Genomic DNA, 20,408 nt, shown 5'->3' with positions numbered 1-20,408 from the left:
GACAATTTCCACGCCTTTGGTGAAGGGGTAAAATACACCATGAATAAAGCCATAGAGTGAATGGCTGCCATGGTTGCAGAACAGCCTGATTTAATGACAAGAATGGGGAAGAGTGAGGTGAAGTGAACCACAGCCACAAAACACGGTCAGACAAGGCGGCAAAAGGGCAGTGATCTGTCCGTCAGTATGAAGTTGGTGTGTGCTTTGGTGAACAAAAACTCCAGACTGGTAGCAGGAAGATGGGAGACTCGTGTTTCACTGGAATAGTGGTGAATTAAAACATCCTTTGTTGGGGACATTTCGGTGTAAATGCATCCATACAGGCAAGACAGAGGCAGACTAGACAGTGAAGAAAACAAGGCAAACATTAGAAATATAAAAACGGAAATATAGGATGAGTCGGGGATGAGTTCCTGCCCCAAGTGGAGGAGTTCAAGTATCTCGGGGTCTTGTTCGCGAGTGATGGGAGAAGGGAGCCGGAGATCGACAGACGGATTGGGGCTGCAGCTGCAGTAATGCGGACGCTGCACCGGTCCGTCGTGGTGAAGAGGGAGCTGAGTGTAAAAGCGAAGCTCTCAATTTACCGGTCGATCTACGTCCCTACCCTCACCTATGGCCACGAGCTGTGGGTAGTGACCGAAAGAATGAGATCGCGGATACAAGCGGCAGAAATGAGCTTCCTCCGAAGGGTGGCTGGCCTCTCCCTTAGAGATAGGGTGAGAAGGTCGGCCATCCGGGAGGGGCTCAGAGTAGAGCAGCTGCTGCTCCACATCGAAAGGAGCCAGTTGAGGTGGTTCGGGCATCTGACAAGGATGCCCCCTGGGCGCCTCCTGGGTGAGGTGTTCCAGGCATGTCCCACCGGGAGGAGGCCCCGGGGCAGACCCAGGACACGCTGGAGAGATTATATCTCTCGGCTGGCCTGGGAACGCCTTGGTATTCCCCCGGATAAGCTGGAGGAGGTGGCTGGGGAGAGGGAGGTCTGGGCCTCTTTGCTTAGGCTGCTGCCCCCGCGACCCGGCCTCGGATAAAGCGGATGAAGATGGATGGATGGAAATATAGGATTAATATAACATACAATTAGGGAAAATGTAAGGAACACAATGTAAATGATATTGTAAAGTCATTAAAACAGCATACTCTGATTAAAAGAAACATAATTGGGTAGGATAATAATAATAATAACAATAATAATAATAATAATAATAAAAAAACTTAAAAAAAACATGTACAAGATGGGTATGTATACTTGTAGCCAGAATTTAACAACTATAAAGTTGTAGCATGTCAGTACCTTACCCCATCCATTATATCCACACTTTCAGAAAAGGATATGGTCAATATCTTTACAAATACTATCTAAACTTAAACGGGATATTCCCTCTGCTTCTTCTGCTTCTCGTATACACCCTCAGGGTTTGTGATCAGCCAGCGGCTGATATGATCATAAATCCTATAAAATAATATTCTTTCGGTTTATGAATCTGTTTGCATGGATTTCTTAATCCGTTTCCACTGTTAGCAGAAGTTGTGCATGCAGTTTTGGTGTGCTGCTCTCCAAGACTACAAGCTGCGTTAAAGTTGGAAGTAACTGGCCGATGTTCCACTGTTGAAGATCAGCTGTGCCCATTTGTTGCACATTGTGGGTATGGAGAAGTTGAGGCCCTTGCAGGCTACCCACAATTTCCCCAAACTGAGCGATTATACATCTTGCTTCCATATTTGTATCTTGTCACTAAAAATGCATTTTATTTTAATTTTATACATTGATTAATGACCTGCAGAATCTCCTTATCATATTAAGTGATTCATAATTGTCACTTTATGCTTTCTCCATCTTGAAAGTGATGACATCCTTGCATTACATCCTTTAGGTTCATTTTCTGCAGGCAGGTTTCTGACAGAACAGGCAGATTTAGAATATAACATGCAGTGTTCTATAGATGGACACATAAAGAAATGAAAAATTACATGTATGTGCTAACTTTCTAAACACTGTTACATTAATGATTAAGTAGATAAAACATTTATGTCAGTCTTGGCTCATAGTTCATTTAAAGACAAGAACTTTGTGTGTGTTTCAGGTCCTGCACTCTCAAAGACTGAATGAACCAGCATTGCAGCCATGGGTCATTGTGAGCATCACAGGGAAGGTTGAAGCCGCCCACTCCAGCTGTAAGGCCGGAGTCACGGAGACCTGCACCCACGTCACTGCTCTTCTGTTTAATGTAGAAGCAACAGTGTTGATCTGTGGCACAAGGACTGTTACAGGTGAACCTGCATACTGGGTTTTGCTGGGTAATGTGACCAAGATACAGTCAGAGGTTGGCCATAAGATAGACTTCTCCTCTTCAGCTGCCCAAAAAAGGCTCTTGATCAAAACATAAACAGACCATCTGTAGTGACAGGTAAAAGGAGCCGTCCTCAAAAAAGAAATCTCACTGCTATAATGCCATCATGTTTTATCTAGGGGTCTAGATTTATGCCTATAGTGCACTGCCATGTAAATAATTTGCATTTACTGAATGAGTATCACTGTTCAAAAATTGAATAAAGAAACAAACTAATTTTTGCCTTTTTTTATTAAAACAACTTTATAGAACATCACATCAGTTACAATGTAGAATCCATGTCACTGGAGCATTTTGATTCAATAAACAGTAAAAAGGTGAGCTGTGAAGACCAAGGACAAGTGCAGTTCACAGGTTTTCTATCCAAGGAATCCCAGAAGATTGCATGGTGTCATTGCCCAGCAGTTGTTCGCAGGACATATGGACTCAACCTCAACAATCCCTCACACTGAGCAGCATGAAGTGACAGTGCAGAGGAAAAACTCCCCTTTAACAAGAAGAAACCTCCAGCAGAACCAGAACCCGGTTCAGTACCAGCAGCCATCTGGGTTTGGAGGAGAGAGACAGAGACACAGAATTACCAAAAGTATATTTTTTTATGTGATTGACTGTTGTTGTAATTCAAGCCCTGAGTGTAGAGCAGGTAAGATATAAAGTTGCATCCTAAATTCCATGCTCATGCAGAGTGTTTAGTTTATGACTTTTTCACCTGGTCATTGAACATATGGTCTTTTAGGGTTGACCAAGCTGGTACCTTGACTCTGTTCTCTGCAAGATATTGCAAAAAACAAAATCATATGGAGACAATATTGGACACAAAAAATATAACAATTTAGTTAAATGTAGCATTAACTCATAAGTCTTGCTAAAGTAAACCTTGTATTCTGATTCATCACAGCAGCAGTTCAGTTGGATGATGTCAGCAACTGCAGCAAGTGTCTTGCTGACTGAATAATTTCATCTTGCATAATCTGAAACAAACACATAAAGACAGAAACAATTTATAAATTAACGTTCGATAAAATCTAAGAATTAATCATTTATTAGATACCAATATGAATATGTCTACCATAAAACTTGTGTGGAGCGAAGTTACATTCAATCAAGATGGTCTGGCATGCTACAACTTTATAGTATTCTGGCTACAAGTATACATACCCATCTTGTACATGTTTTTTAACATTATTATTGTTATTATCCTACCCAATTATGTGTTTCTTTTAATCAGAGTATGCTGTTTTAATGACTTTACAATATCATTTACATTGTGTTCCTTACATTTTCCCTAATTGTATGTTATATTAATCCTATATTTCCATCCATCCATCTTCATCCGCTTTATCCGAGGCCGGGTCGCGGGGGCAGCAGCCTAAGCAAAGAGGCCCAGACCTCCCTCTCCCCAGCCACCTCCCTCCAGCTTATCCGGGGGAATACCAAGGCGTTCCCAGGCCAGCCGAGAGATATAATCTCTCCAGCGTGTCCTGGGTCTGCCCCGGGGCCTCCTCCCGGTGGGACATGCCTGGAACACCTCACCCAGGAGGCGCCCAGGGGGCATCCTTGTCAGATGCCCGAACCACCTCAACTGGCTCCTTTCGATGTGGAGCAGCAGCTGCTCTACTCTGAGCCCCTCCCGGATGGCCGACCTTCTCACCCTATCTCTAAGGGAGAGGCCAGCCACCCTTCGGAGGAAGCTCATTTCTGCCGCTTGTATCCGCGATCTCATTCTTTCGGTCACTACCCACAGCTCGTGGCCATAGGTGAGGGTAGGGACGTAGATCGACCGGTAAATTGAGAGCTTCGCTTTTACACTCAGCTCCCTCTTCACCACGACGGACCGGTGCAGCGTCCGCATTACTGCAGCTGCAGCCCCAATCCGTCTGTCGATCTCCGGCTCCCTTCTCCCATCACTCGCGAACAAGACCCCGAGATACTTGAACTCTTCCACTTGGGGCAGGAACTCATCCCCGACTCATCCTATATTTCCGTTTTTATATTTCTAATGTTTGCCTTGTTTTCTTCACTGTCTAGTCTGCCTCTGTCTTGCCTGTATGGATGCATTTACACCGAAATGTCCCCAACAAAGGATGTTTTAATTCACCACTATTCCAGTGAAACACGAGTCTCCCATCTTCCTGCTACCAGTCTGGAGTTTTTGTTCACCAAAGCACACACCAACTTCATACTGACGGACAGATCACTGCCCTTTTGCCGCCTTGTCTGACCGTGTTTTGTGGCTGTGGTTCACCTCACTCTTCCCCATTCTTGTCATTAAATCAGGCTGTTCTGCAACCATGGCAGCCATTCACTCTATGGCTTTATTCATGGTGTATTTTACCCCTTCACCAAAGGCCGTTCTCGTTTCCAACATTATATTTGCAGTGTTCGTCTATCTATCAATATCTGCGGAGTATTTTTTTTAACGAGTATCCCATTTTCTAAAGCACAGCATGTAAAGGGTAGCTCGGTTAGCAGGATGCTAGCATGTAGCGCTTAGTGAGACACGCCTCAGACGAGTTGAGCAAAGACCCCGTCTGTGTACTTTATACGTGAGCAACGGATTTAAATAAAATTAAGGTTTCAAAAGACAAACTTGAAGATAAAAAATATATATATACTCACCGGAGAGCCGCCAGGGTTTGCCGCTGCCATCTTGGCGCTCCTAAATTCAAAACTGCCTCTGCAGTCAGGCAGGGGAGGCGTGGAAATTGTCTTTGAGTTAGTCAAACGTTTTCCTTAGTTCGAGTAGATGATAAAAAATAATAATAATAATAAATGGGATTTTAAGTAGGACTAGGCGTTCTGTAATGATCTCTATTTAGGAGAAAAACTTAATCACTCACCTTTAAACAGCTCTCTTTTAGGAGACACACTGCTGGCTAACGGTGTCATGTGATCAAACAGCGTAATTTAATTGGCTGAGAGCCACTCGACTCGATCTGGTGCTGATTGCTCTGGCTTGGGTCATTAAAGTTCATCACTTTTGCAGTTGAATTTTTGCAGGTGAATTTTTGCAGTGAATTTTTGCAGGTGAATTTTTTTCAGGTGAATTTTTGCAGGTGAATTTTTTGCAGGTGAATTTTTGCAGGTGAATATTTTTGCAGGGAAATTTGGAGGATAAAAATTCAGTGTCATAAATTCAATGTCTAAAAATACTTGAATTCTGATGATACTATATTTCTTCCATAGAATTTGAATTTGAGGTGTAGCCTTGAGGCTGTATCTCTCTCTAGCTCATTATCCCAGCAGATGTAGGTGGGTGTTCATATTTCCATTGAAAGGTTGCACATTTTTTGTGCAATTTAATACATTTTAGTGGGTTTTCATTCTCCTCTATAATCAATGTTGTACCCAAGAGGGTTAAACTTGATTCAGTCGGGATTAAAAAAAACTGCACTGGGAGTGATCGTGTTGGTTGATCTGATGTGGCGTGCACATTTAAAACTGCTCAACTGATTTATTTGCTACGGGGAAATAACTGCCCAATGCAGGCATGCGCACTGTCTTTGACGTAATAAATACAGGAATTACTCAAACAATAATGAATAATTTCCATGGTTAATATGGACTTAGTTCTCACTGGCTGGGGGAGAAAACCACCTTTTATGACAAAAGAATTTTAAAGGGTGTGGTTTGCTGATTGAAAAGATCTGATGCAAAGAGAAAGGTGAGGTTATTAAACTCCACCTTGTTTTTGCAGGTTCTGTGTGAATACAGGTATGGGCAGGCGCAGATCTAATCTATGCAATACAGACAGTGTTCCTACTTCAGTGTTACACCTTTAGCAGAAGAGATGAGGCTTTATTCTGTGGTGTAATGTATATTACATCACCGAGACTCCATTGTGTAATATAATTTTCCAAAACCTGGTACTTCCCAGCCACTTCTTCAAAATTATAGTCAAGGACTTCTTGTTCACCTCTTCAAACTTTAAACTTCATAGTGTTTAGTTTTTAATGTTTAGCTTCTTTTTAATGATTTTTATAAAAGGGTTTGGAAGTTCTGAGGTATTGCAGTATAACTGCGACCCTTTCCCGGTCTCAGTCGTCATTGTCATGCCTCTGGGATTTCCTGATAGGATCTTGACTTCATATCTTAGATGCTAAGTTTATCTATCTGAGTCGTGGTTTATGTTTGGTGTTTTGTTAATGTTCCAGTGTTTTAGTTTTCATTTCCTGTTTTCTTTGATTTGTGAGACTTTGTTTCCTGTTTAATTTCACAATGAGCTTCAGTTTTATGACACTAGTTTCTTGGTGTTTTTTTTCTTCTGGTTTCTAGTGATTAACACAGTTTTGTGGATGAGTTTTGGTTTGCATCATCTAACTGTACTCAGTGTTTCTGTTTGTGCCCTCTTCTGTTTTTACACCTCGGGCTGTATGTGTTTCCTTGTCTCTTACATTTGGTTTATTGTTGGTATTCCTGCCTCCTTTAGTTATTTCCTGTGGTACTTTGATGGTTTTGTTTTCTTTGTGTATAACTGCGGTTTCCTTGCTGAGTCATCTATGAATGTTTCTTCTGTGCACCCTTTCTTTTGTACATTACTGCTTTCTTCACATTTTTCTTTTTACATTTTTCTTAATTTTGAACCTATGTTATGACAGCATATTTTAAAGCCTTACTCTTTGATTCATTCTAAGGTTTTTCCTTTTATTCCACTGACTAAACTGTTTTTTTTTTCACAGTTAGTCTTAGTTTGAGTAACACCTTTGATTTGAAATAGGAAGTTTGGGCTTAGCCAAACTGTGTTTACAAAACAGCCAACAACACATGGGTATAGTTTATGGTAGGCATGGTAGGAATATGTTCCCACCACCACTAATTTGATCTTAATGGCATATGTTTAAATAAAATACTGTACACTGGCAGGGGAATGTCCAGGGGTGGAGGGAAATATAACCACACCCACCCCAGGTGCCCCCTGTCAAGTTGTCTTTTGCGATATTATTTATTTGATTTTTTTCAGTTTGTGTGCTCAAATATATGACTTTACAGGATAGCTTTTTTCAGATTTGAACTAACCAATAATCTGAGTTTTTGATGTATCTGTCTCAAATCACAGATCCGGATTCATTTTTATAGAGAGGGCTGTGAAAATTTCAAGCTTTTATCTTGAAGTATTTTTGGGGGGGTCTTTTTCTGGCTTTATTGGATAGGTACAGTGAAGACTGACAGGAAAGCAGAGGGAGAGAGAGGGGAAGACATGCAGCAAAGGGCTGCGGGTCGGACTCAAACCGGGCTGGCCGCTTTCAGCCATATGGCATATGGTCGCCCGCTCATCCCACTGAGTTAAACTGGCACACTCGGCTTTTATCTTTGGTAGTTTCTGGGATATTCATGTCAAACGTTGTCTCTGAAAATCTGGAATACAAAAACTACCACAGACTGTCCAGGATCTCGGTGATGCCATGATGCTACGCTCAAAAAAAATAATTAATTGGATGAAGGTAATTTTATCTTGCCACTTATATTCCATCTAAACAAATCATGTTATATTAATCCATATTGGTTGTGTTGTGTCAACACGATATATGTGTGTAGGTTTAACATAATATTAACATTAACATTCAATAACCTCAGTGATTTTCCTGTGGTTTGACATCCTGCAGTTTCCTGTCCAATACCATCGTTCCCTCGAAGCTGGACAGGAAACTGCAGGATCTAGGACTGAGCAGCTCCCTCTGCAGCTGGATCCTTAGCTTCCTGTCTGACAGACGCCAGGTGGTCAGACTGGGCAGCATCACCTCATCCCCCATCACACTGAACACTGGTGCTCCACAGGGGTGTGTACTGAGCCCTCTCCTGTACTCACTCTACACCTACGACTGTACAGCCACTAACAGCTCCAACATCATTGTGAAGTTTGCGGACGACACTACAGTGGTGGGTCTTATCACCAACGGTGATGAGACGGCTTACAGGGAGGAGGTCAGCGCCCTGACCCACTGGTGTCAAGACAACCATCTCACCCTCAACGTCGCACAGACAAAGGAGTTGATAGTGGACTTCCGGAGGTGCAGAGAAGTACACACCCCCATCACCATCAACGGCGCTGCTGTGGAGAGAGTGAGCAGCTTCCGGTTCCTTGGCGTACACCTGGCTGAGGATCTTACGTGGTCAGTACACACAAACAAAACAGTGAAGAAGGCGCAGCAGCGCCTCTTCTTTCTCAGGAGACTGAAAAGATTCGGCATGAGCCCCCGCATCCTCAGGACCTTCTATCGCTGTGCCATTGAGAGCATCCTCACTGGATGCATCACCACCTGGTATGGCAACAGCACCGCCTACAACTGCAAAGCTCTCCAGCGGGTAGTGCGGTGCTCTGAACGGATAATTGGAGGTGAGCTTCCCTCCCTCCAAGACATCTACAGGAAGCGGTGCCTGAGGAAAGCGGGGAGGATCATCAAGGACTCCAGTCACCCCAGCCATAAACTGTTCAGACTGCTTCCATCAGGAAGGAGGTTCTGCAGCATCCGGTCCCGTACCAGCAGACTGAGAGACAGCTTTTTCCATCAGGCCATCAGACTGCTGAACACGTCATAGACACCTCAGCTTCACTACTGGAACTTCAACATTATGCACTCCACACTGTATATAAATGCCACTTGTTTTGCACATATTCAACTCTGTATATTTTATATATTTTATTATTATTATTATTTTATTTTATTTTTTTACTATTTAATTTGTAAAAATGTGTATACACACACACACACACACACACACACACACGTAGGAAAATATTTAGTATACACATCCAGAAATGCATACACTATTATATATTGTACATATATTTATTAGTTTCAGGTTGGCCATTCTTGTATTTTGCTCGTTTGTGTTGTTGTGTTTGCACATCTCTGTTGCTTGTGGGGCTCGCACACAAGAATTTCACTCGCATGTGCTGTGCCAGTGTGCCTGCACATGTGATGTGACAATAAAAAGTGATTTGATTTGATTTTAATGTGATCTTGTGAATTTCGTGAGTCGACTCAAAAAATGAAATTGGGTGGTTGTTACATGCACAAGATCCAAACTTGTAATTTGAACTAAATAATTCCATGTTTCTATGGTGAACGTACTTAAATCATGTAGCATCTGCATGAAATCCAGCAACTTAATTTGTTCTTGTTGAGATGACATGATACAATCCAGTAAGAGTGGCTGGATCCAGGCAACTAACCACTCTTACTGGATTGTATGATGTCATCTCAACAAGAACAAATTAAGTTGCTGGATTTCATGCAGATGCTACATGATTTAATTACGTTCACCATAGAAACATGGAATTATTTAGTTCAAATTACAAGTTTGGATCTTGTGCATGTAACAACCACCCAATTTCATTTTTTTTGAGTGTACACTCAAAAAAATAACTCTTTAAATGAACATAAAAAAATCATGGAAAGAATTTCCACGTGATTAAATTGCTTTATTTTAGCATTATGCAATTCTGTTACTCCAACTTAATGCACTGAAGTTGAATCAACTTAATTAAAGATTGATGAATCAACGTATTTACTGCATTTTGATCCAATATATTTTAATAGTGTTGATCCAACTTAAAGAGTTTTGTTCCAACTCAATTCAGTAGGTTTTCTCCAACTAATTTACTAAATTTGGTCCCAGCTTAAGTTAATTGAGTTGAACCAACTCATACAAATTAAGTTATTCCAACACAAGTCTTTAATGCTAATAGAAAGCAATTTAATCACGTGGAAATTCTTTCCATGATTATTTTAAGTTAATTTAAAGAGTAATTTTTTGGAGCATTTAACAAAGTCTAGAGTCTGGTTAACATACATTTCACTATTACATCTAAAAGGTAAATAAAAATTTGTCATACACATCTTTTTGTTTTCTCCAATTTATTGAATTTATAGCAAATTTCACATAATGTATAAAGAATACATGAAATGCAAGTACAAGTTACATAACAGAAAAAAAGTAGTGGACAAAGTGGAAAGTTAACCTGTTAAAACAATTTTTTAACAACAATGAATGGCTGAAGCAGGTGATTTTCCGATGACCAATACAACTACTTTGAAGGTCAACAGATGCACTTTCAAAAAAGAAAATATCTGCAATTATTTTAGGTTCATGGTCCAGATACATGGTGTAGCTGTTGTAATGGGAACATTTCTCAACAAGAAAATAGCGTTTTGAGAACCTGTACTTTGTGTGCTGTTGGATAGTTCGTGTGCATCTAATTCCATAAGAATCTTCTGCAGGACCTCAAAGGTGTACCTGAGTTCCAGAGGGTAGCTCAGGTTCAGTGAATAGACCAGACCAAGCAACATTGTCACTGCAAAAACTACATTGCCCAACTCACCCATCACTTCCACCCCCTCTAGAACAATCACAACATCCTGAGGGTCATCGCCAGGCTCCGCACCCTCTGACCGAATGACACAGATTCCAAAGACTGTCTCTGCTATGGCAGTGGCGATGCTTTTTATCAACTTCCTGTGACAATAAAACAAACAAAAAAAAGATAATGATTTCTCACTAATGTCCATTGCAAACAGTTTTAAAAGTAAATATATGTTTTACATTAATGTAAAATACCTAAAAGCTTTATTCATTCAAGCCTTATAATAATGTAAATGTAATCAAAAATGACTGCCCGATATTTTTCCTGACTCATGAGAAGTTCATTCAATACCTCAACAATGTCCTGTCTTTCAAAATCTTGTGATAGGGGTGACTGTGGCACAGGAGGTAGAGCAAGTTGTCTACTGGTTTAATCCCTGGCTTCTCTAATCTGATACTAAAACTATCAATGGGTAACATACTGAACCCCAAGTTGCTCCTGATACATCCATTGAAGTGTAAATGTTACATAAAAATCTTGTATGAATGTGTGTATGAATGAGGTTATTATAATGATATTATAATAATGATAGTATAAAACACTCAAGAATGGTGTGTGTAGTATCCAGTGAGAAACTTAAAGCTCTTACTTTTCCTATTGGTAGAACCTCAAAATCCCATCCTTTCGTGAACCTCGGGACCAAAAATTGTCCCGCCCCAAAAGTGCTCTAAAAATGTTATATATTAATATTTTTTTCTACTTTAAATTAGTCAATCTTTTAAAACTACTTCTGCTTAAAATATCCATGTCAAGTTTTAATTATATTTTCATTGTTTTAACCCTTTAAATCCCAGTTTGATTACATGAGCGCCCTGTTTTTTTAGCCCCAAAAAACAAAAGAACTAAATATTTTCCAAAAAAAACATTTGAAGTAATATTTGTTTGTTATTATAATTAGGCCTTTAGATGGACCAAAGATTGGCACCAACATTCATTTCGATCCACTTTTATTTTTTTTGCAGGAGCGCATTTCATAAAATGCACACACTATCTGTCCTAATCGACCACGCCCAAAAAAGTGCTATAAAAAATTTATATATTAATATTTTATTCCACTTTAAATTAGTCAACCTTTTAGACCTACTTCTCCTTGAAATATTCATGTCAAGTTTTAATTACATTTCGCGGATTTTAACCCTTTATATCCCGGTTTCGTCACATGAGCGCACTGCTTTTTTTGCCCCAAAAAACTTAAAACTTGAATATTTTCCAAAAAAACCATTTGAGGTAATATTCAATTGTTATTATAATTAGGCCTTTAGATGGACTAAAGATTGGCACCAACAGTCATTTCGATCGCCTTTTTTTTTTTTTTTTCAGGACCAGAAAATGGTCTCCAGGCGGCAAATGCTGCTCCTCTAGGCCGAAAAAAGTGCATCTTCCCGGGGTAAGTCGCGACGATCACCGGGGCACGATCACCGGGGACTCCTTTTTCCAGCACACACGTCCGATACCACGTGACAACAAATACGTCATTTCCTGTTGACTAAAAAAAAAATAAATAAAAAAAAAAAAATGCACCCTCTCACGGTCCTAGGGACCGAAAATGGTCCCGCCCGATCAGCGGGCGAAGCCACTGCTGCACGCCGGGAATCAGGCTTCCTTTCCCGCAGGTCTGTTTAAGCAGCCCGCTGTTTTCCAGCAGGGGTCAAATGTGAAGCAAGGGCGCCACCCGGTGGACAAATAAAAAAATTACAACTCTAAGGCCTCCTCCAAAATGAAAATGAAACTTAAACATCGACGATCCCTTTGACCGTAATTAATTTGCAGTGAAAAATAGCGTTTATAATGGGTTTCAAGGGGCAGAAATCGGCCACGAGGTTCGATAGTGGATGTATGCCTTTTATTCAGCCATTTAAGCTCATTTAAAAAACTCAGACTGAAATTTTAAAATAAAATGGGAAAAAAATACATGTTTGAAAATTTGGCTATACTCCATTAAACACAGTGGAAATGGCGTGGAATTAAAAAACGCAAAGGCCACGAAATGGTCCCAGGTTCTACAGAGGGTTAAAAGGTATTTTTTACAGCCACCGGTAATTTATAGGAAAACCCCATCCCTGAAACTTTTTGTATGTAGTTCAAGCTTATCTTTGATCATCTCCTTAGTTAAGGATACAGGCAAGTTAACATACCAGGTAATTCTTCACCAGCTTCTCAGGATCTTCATTCAGGTACACGCAAAGACCTTTGGCGATGTATTCTCTTCTGATTTCAACAGCATCAGTCTTTATACACAGAGGGGGAAAAAAACAAATATATACGGAAATCCATCTCAACGACCTAGCAGTGGGATTAAAGAACTTTTAGTTGAATTACCAGGAATTTGTGAGAAATACAGAGGCTATTGTTTTACGGTCTTAATCTTTTCAAATAGTATTTATGCATTTTAGACAAGTCTGTCATTTTAATATTGTTTTGTAATTTGTGTATTAATTTACACAAATTACCTTTTCATAAGACCCTTATGAAAAGGAAACCGAGGGAACAGATTACCCTGCCCGGGATAGGGTTACCGGGGCCTCGCCCTGGAGCCAGGCCCGGGGAGGGTGCCCGAGGGCGAGCGTCTGGTGGCCGGGCCTTAGTCCATGGGGCCCGGCCGGGCACAGCCCGAAGAGGAGACATGGGCCCATCCTCCCACAGGCTCACCACCCGCAGGAGGCGCCATAGGGGTCGGGTGCATTGTGTGCCGGGTGGCAGCCAGGAGCGGAGGCCCTGGCGGACTGACCCCCGGCTGCCAAGACTGGCAATAGGGACATGGAATGTCACCTCTCTGGTGGGGAAGGAGCCTGAGTTAGTGCGTGAGGTTGAGAGGTACCGGCTAGATATAGTCGGGCTCACCTCTACACATGGCTTGGGCTCTGGAACCAGTCTCCTGGAGAGGGGCTGGACTCTGTCTCAGTCTGGAGTTGCCCTTGGTGAGAGGCGGCGGGCTGGGGTGGGTATCCTAATATCCCCTCGGCTTGCTGCCGGTACGTTGGGGTTTTTCCCGGTGGACGAGAGGGTTTGTTCCCTGCGCCTTAGGGTCGGGGAACGGGTCCTGACTGTCATCTGCGCTTATGCGCCGAGTGGCAGTTCAGAGTACCCAGCCTTCTTAGAGTCCCTGGGGGGGGTGCTGGAGGGTGCTCCACCTGGAGACTCTGTTGTCCTGCTGGGAGACTTCAATGCTCACGTGGGTAACGACAGCGAGACCTGGAGGGGCGTGATTGGGAGGAACGGCCTCCCTGATCTGAACCCGAGCGGTGCTCTGTTATTGGACTTCTGTGCTAATCACAGTTTGGCCATAACGAACACCCTGTTCGAACATAAGAGTGTCCATAAGTGCACGTGGCACCAGGACGCTCTAGGCCGTAGGTCGATGATCGATTTTGTAATCGTATCAGCAGACCTGCGACCATATGTTCTGGACACTCGGGTAAAGAGAGGGGCTGAGCTGTCAACTGATCACCACCTGGTGGTGAGTTGGATCAGGTGGCGGGGGAAGACGCTGGACAGACCTGGTGCACCTAAACGCGTAGTGAGGGTGTGCTGGGAACGTCTAGCAGAGGCCCCAGTCCGCGAGATCTTCAACGCACACCTCCGGCAGAGCTTCAACAGCATTCCGAGGGAGACTGGGGACATTGAGTCCGAATGGACCATGTTCAGCATCTCCATTGCCGAAGCTGCTGCATTGAGCTGCAGCCGCAAGGTGGTTGGTGCCTGCCGTGGTGGTAATCCCCGAACCAAATGGTGGACACCAGAGGTGAAGGGAGCCACTAGGCTGAAGAAGGAGTCCTATCGGGCTTGGTTAGCCTGTGGGACTCCGGAGGCAGCCGACAGGTATCGACAGGCCAAGCGGAATGCGGCTCGGGCGGTGGCTGAAGCAAAAACTCGGGTGTGGGAGGAGTTCGGAGAGGCCATGGAAAAAGACTTTCGGACTGCATCGAAGAGATTCTGGCAAACCGTCAGACGTCTCAGGAGGGGAAAGCGGTGCTCTACCTGGACTGTGTATAGCTAGCGGAGCGCTGCTGACGTCGACTGAGAAAATTGTCAGGCGGTGGAAGGAATACTTCGAGGACCTCCTTAATCCCACTGACACGTCTTCCGAGGAGGAAGCAGAGTCTGGGGATGAGGGGAATGACCCGCCAATTTCCGGGGGCGAGGTCACTGAGGCAGTTAAACAACTCCTTGGTGGCAGAGCCCCTGGTGTTGATGAGGTCCGCCCCGAGTTCCTGAAGGCTCTGGACGTTGTAGGGCTGTCCTGGTTGACACGCCTCTGCAATGTTGCGTGGAGATCAGGGGCAGTACCTGTGGACTGGCAGACCAGGGTGGTGGTCCCCATCTTTAAGAAAGGGGACCGGAGGGTGTGTTCCAACTACAGGGGGATCACACTCCTCAGCCTCCCTGGGAAAGTCTATGCCAGGGTGCTGGAAAGGAGAGTTCGTCCGTTAGTCGAACCTCGGATACAGGAGGAACAATGCGGTTTCCGTCCTGGTCGCGGAACACTGGACCAGCTCTTCATCCTCTCCAGGATACTTGAGGGTGCATGGGAGTTTGCCCAACCAGTCTACATGTGTTTTGTGGACTTGGAGAAGGCATTCGACCGTGTCCCTCGGGGTGTCCTGTGGGAGGTGTTGCGGGAATATGGGGTGTCTGGCCCATTGCTACGGGCCATTCGATCCCTATACAACCGTTGCAAGAGCTTGGTTCGCATTGCCGGCAATAAGTCGGACTCGTTCCCGGTGGGTGATGGGCTCCGCCAGGGCTGCCCTTTGTCACCGGTTCTGTTCATAATTTTTATGGACAGGATTTCTAGGCGCAGCCAAGTGGCGGAGGGCTTTCGCTTTGGTGGCCTCAGAATCTCATCTCTGATTTTTGCAGATGATGTGGTTCTGTTGGCTTCATCGGGTGAGGGCCTCCAGCTCGCACTGGAACGGTTCGCAGCCGAGTGTGAAGCAGCGGGAATGAGGATCAGCACCTCCAAATCTGAGGCCATGGTTCTCAGCCGGAAAAGGGTGGAGTGCCCACTCCGGGTCGGGGATGAGTTCCTGCCCCAAGTGGAGGAGTTCAAGTATCTCGGGGTCTTGTTCGCGAGTGATGGGAGAAGGGAGCCGGAGATCGACAGACGGATTGGGGCTGCAGCTGCAGTAATGCAGACGCTGCACCAGTCCGTCGTGGTGAAGAGGGAGCTGAGTGTAAAAGCGAAGCTCTCAATTTACCGGTCGGTCTACGTCCTATGGCCACGAGCTGTGGGTAGTGACCGAAAGAACGAGATCGCGGATACAAGCGGCAGAAATGAGCTTCCTCCGAAGGGTGGCTGGCCTCTCCCTTAGAGATAGGGTGAGAGGTTCGGCCATCCGGGAGGGGCTCAGAGTAGAGCAGCTGCACACCGGCTCACTCCTTGGCGGCCGCTTGTCGGGGCCTGGGGCCTGGGGCTCGCTCGGGCCCCTTTGGAGGTGGGGTGCCCCCGGCCTCTCGGCCTGGGGCTCGGTCACTCAGGCACAGCTGGGGGCCGGCGGAGCTCACGGGCGCGTCACTGCAACTCCCCCTGACTTCTGCTCCGCGGCTGCTGGGCGAGCCCTCATCTGGGACTCTCCTCAGCTCTTACTGGAACAGTGGCGCGGCTGCCCCTCTGTTGGTCTTCCATGGTCTCTTGTGTTCTGGGGGCCTCTGGATGTCTGGAGTTTTGATCTCCTCCATACCCGCTTCACACCCTGGAGGAGAGGGCTGTGGCCCCCCCACACTCCCTAGCAGATCATTACATGGAGAAACCTTTGGAATGCAAGCATGCTGATCCACACAGGTATGCACACATGGGTATTCACAGACGCGGACTAAAGCTTTCTTGGCTGCTGCCTCAAAGCACACTGTGCGCTGTCTATCTTGCGTGCTGCACAATATCGTTTATTATTTAGTAAATATTGATATCTATGACTAGCTAGTTTATTGTGATGGTGCTTTGTTTTCTCTATTATTATGTTACTCTTTGTTGTTTGCTGTCTCCTCTGTTTGTTTTTTTTGTTTGTTTGTTTTTTTTTTCTCCATACAGGTGACCCAGGAGTTCTTTTTTTTTTTCTCTCTCTTCCCCCCCCTTCTCACCGTCTCTTCTCCCCTTTGGTTTTCTTTCTTTCTCTCCCCCTCTTTCTCTCATTCATTCCCCCTGTCCTATTTATTTAAAAAAAAAAAAAAAAAAAAAAAAAAAAGACAAAGGATGAACTGAAGCTCTGCCATCACGTAATGTCGCATACTGCTGTTTCTGATGTCATTTAAAAAAAAAAGAAAAAAAAAAGAAAAAAAAAAGAAAAAAAGAGTAGAGCAGCTGCTGCTCCACATCGAAAGGAGCCAGCTGAGGTGGTTCGGGCATCTGACAAGGATGCCCCCTGGGTGCCTCCTGGGTGAGGTGTTCCAGGCATGTCCCACCGGGAGGAGGCCCCGGGGCAGACCCAGGACACGCTGGAGAGATTATATCTCTCGGCTGGCCTGGGAACGCCTTGGTATTCCCCCGGATAAGCTGGAGGAGGTGGCTGGGGAGAGGGAGGTCTGGGCCTCTTTGCTTAGGCTGCTGCCCCCGCGACCCGGCCCCGGACAAAGCGGATGAGGATGGATGGATGGATGGATGGTGTATTAATTTAATCATGCCATACCCCCAATTCAAGAAAGTTTAGATGATGTGTACATAAAATCAGAATGCAATGTTTTCTTGGTCTCAAAACTATATGTCACCTACAAATGAATATATTACATTTTTAACATAGGAATGTGATAATTTTTAAGAAAAATATTAGCTCACCATGAATTTGATGAACTGGCCTGCCAGCTCTCCAGACCTTTCACCACCTGATAAGATTAAACATTTATTATCTTTACAGGAGGGAACTGCAAGTCTCCAAGTTTATTAAGTAGAAAAATATTAAATTTCAAAAAAATTAAAAAACAGGAAAACATATCTGTTCATGTTTTGTCTTTCCTCCTCAGTGTACTAAAAACACATAAATTGTTAAATAAACCACTGTCCATCAGTTGCAACTTACAAACTTACAAATTTCAACAACCCACACGTAAAATGTAAATTTATCACAACAGTCTCTGTGGTAGAGCCAAACTAGCTTATGTGCAGAGGTTAAGTTATAAACAATATCTATATTTGGAGTAGCTAAGTCTTTCATATTAGGCTATCATGCTAGCATGACATTGTGCTATATTCTTGCACTAACGTGTTAGCTAGCTAGAATGGCATAAACAAACAGATATTTTTTTAAAAAAAAAAACAAAAAAACAAATGTGAATAAATAGAACTGAAAAGAATCGACAAACTAATGATACCTTTGTGCAAAAAGTATTTTCATCAAGATGGATGAAGATAGATTCACTCTTACCTTTCCAAGATGACCGTGAAGCAAACCATGTGCTTTCCTGCCTCTTGTTGTTTAGAATCTCACGTGATCTTGTGATATCGCGAGTCTTTAAGGCAGCTAACCACTCTTGTTAGATTTTATCATGTCATATCAACAAGAATAAATTTAAGAGGCGCTAAGTTGGTAAATTTCTCGTAGATCTTATATGATTTTATTATGTTCACCTTAGAAACATAAATTCATTGTGTTCAAATTACATGTTAGAGTCTTGTAAATGCAATAACCACCAAATTTCACTTTTTTGAGTGTACGGCCCGAGAAGAGATCCTCTAAGAAACCATCGACTGCCTTGTAAGGAGCATGCACAGACATTACAGGAGTGCATATAAGCACATTGCTGAGCCACATTAAAAAACAAGTCTGTGTTTTCCATTTTATTGAATCTAGGCCTGAAAAGCTTGATGATTTAGGTTTTCAAATGTTTCTCAACAATCCAATTTAGATTTTCACCTGAAATATTTCATTCATCAGGCTGTATAAATTCAATTTTCTCCTAATTTTTTGCAGCTGTGTATTTCACTCATCCGGCACCCTTAATATTTCTAATTTCACTGCCCTCACACATTTCAAGTTTATTATTATTCGCTCTTTACCAATATTGTCTCTCCTCTGTATTACTAGCTATGAGCCGGCTATTTTGGAAATAGATCTGAGTCTTGTTAACTGGTTTGTAATGAACATCAGGCTGACATATTAATGGATTTTATGGCTGCAGCAACTGCTGCAAGGAGCATAGTTTTATTATCCCTGTAAATACAAGTTAGAAAGTGGTGCCTCCTGCATTGATTAAGATGGTGATGGCAGTCGTGATTATGGATTAAATAATGACTGTAACTGTATTAATATTTCAGCAAGTGTAAAATTATAGCTAATAACACAGACAATTAGGTCTCATCAAATAAGATTTACCCAATTAAATAAACCATAACATATTCCACATCACTTTACTCCACTAGGTATGTACTTTCCACTTTCTCTGCATCATGTTTAGGGTCAGTCTGCTTGTCTGTCTTTTGAGTTGTTTCCTGTTTTACTTGGTACTTGTGACAGTCTTCATTTGGACTTCCTGACAGATTCATGTTTTATTTTCCACTTTTTATTTCTCACTTTTCCACCTTGCTTCCTTTCTTCATTTTTTCCTTGGCTCTTGTGTTCCTTGGGATCACTTTTGGATCACTATATTACATTCACAGACTCTGCTTCACATAGGCAGCAGTTTTGTTGACTGGAGAGTATGTTAGTTTAAAAAATAACTTTATTTATCCGTAAATTTAAGAATAACTGGCTGAAGGCCTAAGCTTGTTTTTCTTTTACTTTCCATTCTGAAGTGAGGACAAATTGTTTAGAGTCCTCCACAGTTTGTATACTCCAGCAGTGTGCTGCACCTCTTTTATAATTTGAAGGAAAAAACACTTTTCCAAAGGTTAAATCTGAGAAACCTTGATTAGAGTTCCTCTATCAAGCCACTTCTTTTCTCAAGGTGCATTTTGGAACGCAGATATCCTTCAACATGGTGTCCTGAGAGTGATTTCTATGTCGAGGGAAGGATGAGGACAGAGGAGATGAATAGGCACAAGTTTGAGAAATGATAAAAAGCTTTCTGTGTCCTTTCCCTGGTTACACTCTTGATTCACAGTTGGTTTGAAGTTGGAAAAATAAACCTTGATACACTAAATCATAATTTCGAGGCTGATTCCTTTCAAGGACATCCTTGAAGGAGATGATGACCATGTTGATGGCAAACTTTACCTCTAAGCCTCCCAGTTAACTCACATCATGACAAACTGAAGAAAACCTGATGAGCTCAGTCATTACTGACTTCAGGATTGTTTAGAGGGATCGGCTAACATATTTGGAAACTGCATTTCAATTCAGTTCCGTTTTATTTATATAGCACCAAATCACAACAACAGTCCCCTCAAGGTGCTTTAAAAAAGAAAATCTAAAGTGAAAAAAATGGAAAGTTAGTCAACGAATAATCAAATTTAACAAAATAAATGACATTAGATATCAATTAATCACTAATTAAAATGACTTTTTATTAACGGACTATGTGTTTAAATGCAGGTGCAATCTCAAAGTACACACACATGCTTTCTTTAAGACCACAGTACAGCCTGGATTCATTCAGTTTCAGGACAATCCTGTCGGTGGCAGCATTGGTCAGCACAAACACTCAAAAAGTTATGCAGCAGGTTTTGAATGAAAATAGGCAGGAAGGGGAAAAACAAGTTGCTTTCTGCACACTAAAAATTAATTTGGAATTAATCTAGTAAGCTGTATCTGAAATGTTGCACACAA

General features: G+C 42.8%; 2 long non-coding RNA genes across 4 annotated transcripts; both read right to left on the bottom strand.

Moving 5' to 3' along the window:
• Positions 1 to 2,552: 2,552 nt before the first annotated feature.
• LOC308393845 lies at positions 2,553 to 5,353 on the bottom strand. 2 transcript variants are annotated; one of them, XR_013971037.1, is made up of 5 exons: positions 5,189 to 5,353; positions 4,968 to 5,080; positions 3,225 to 3,319; positions 3,058 to 3,116; positions 2,553 to 2,892 (listed from the first exon to the last, which is right to left on the bottom strand). It is a non-coding gene; the product is annotated as an uncharacterized lncRNA (long non-coding RNA). The 2 variants fall into 2 exon arrangements; XR_013971038.1 differs by having other exon boundaries at positions 4,968 to 5,025.
• A 4,481-nt stretch (positions 5,354 to 9,834) lies between these two features.
• Positions 9,835 to 18,217, bottom strand: LOC308393863. Of its 2 annotated transcripts, XR_013971045.1 has the most exons (4): positions 18,069 to 18,217; positions 17,483 to 17,529; positions 12,849 to 12,941; positions 9,835 to 10,805 (listed from the first exon to the last, which is right to left on the bottom strand). It is a non-coding gene; the product is annotated as an uncharacterized lncRNA (long non-coding RNA). The 2 variants fall into 2 exon arrangements; XR_013971044.1 differs by having other exon boundaries at positions 17,483 to 18,217.
• Positions 18,218 to 20,408: the final 2,191 nt, after the last annotated feature.

Source organism: Rhamphochromis sp. 'chilingali', assembly GCF_963969265.1.
Source record: "Rhamphochromis sp. 'chilingali' genome assembly, chromosome: 3".
NCBI lineage: Eukaryota > Metazoa > Chordata > Actinopteri > Cichliformes > Cichlidae > Rhamphochromis > Rhamphochromis sp. 'chilingali'.
Note: the sequence above shows the minus strand (reverse complement) of the source record. Positions and strands in the feature narration are given on the sequence as shown.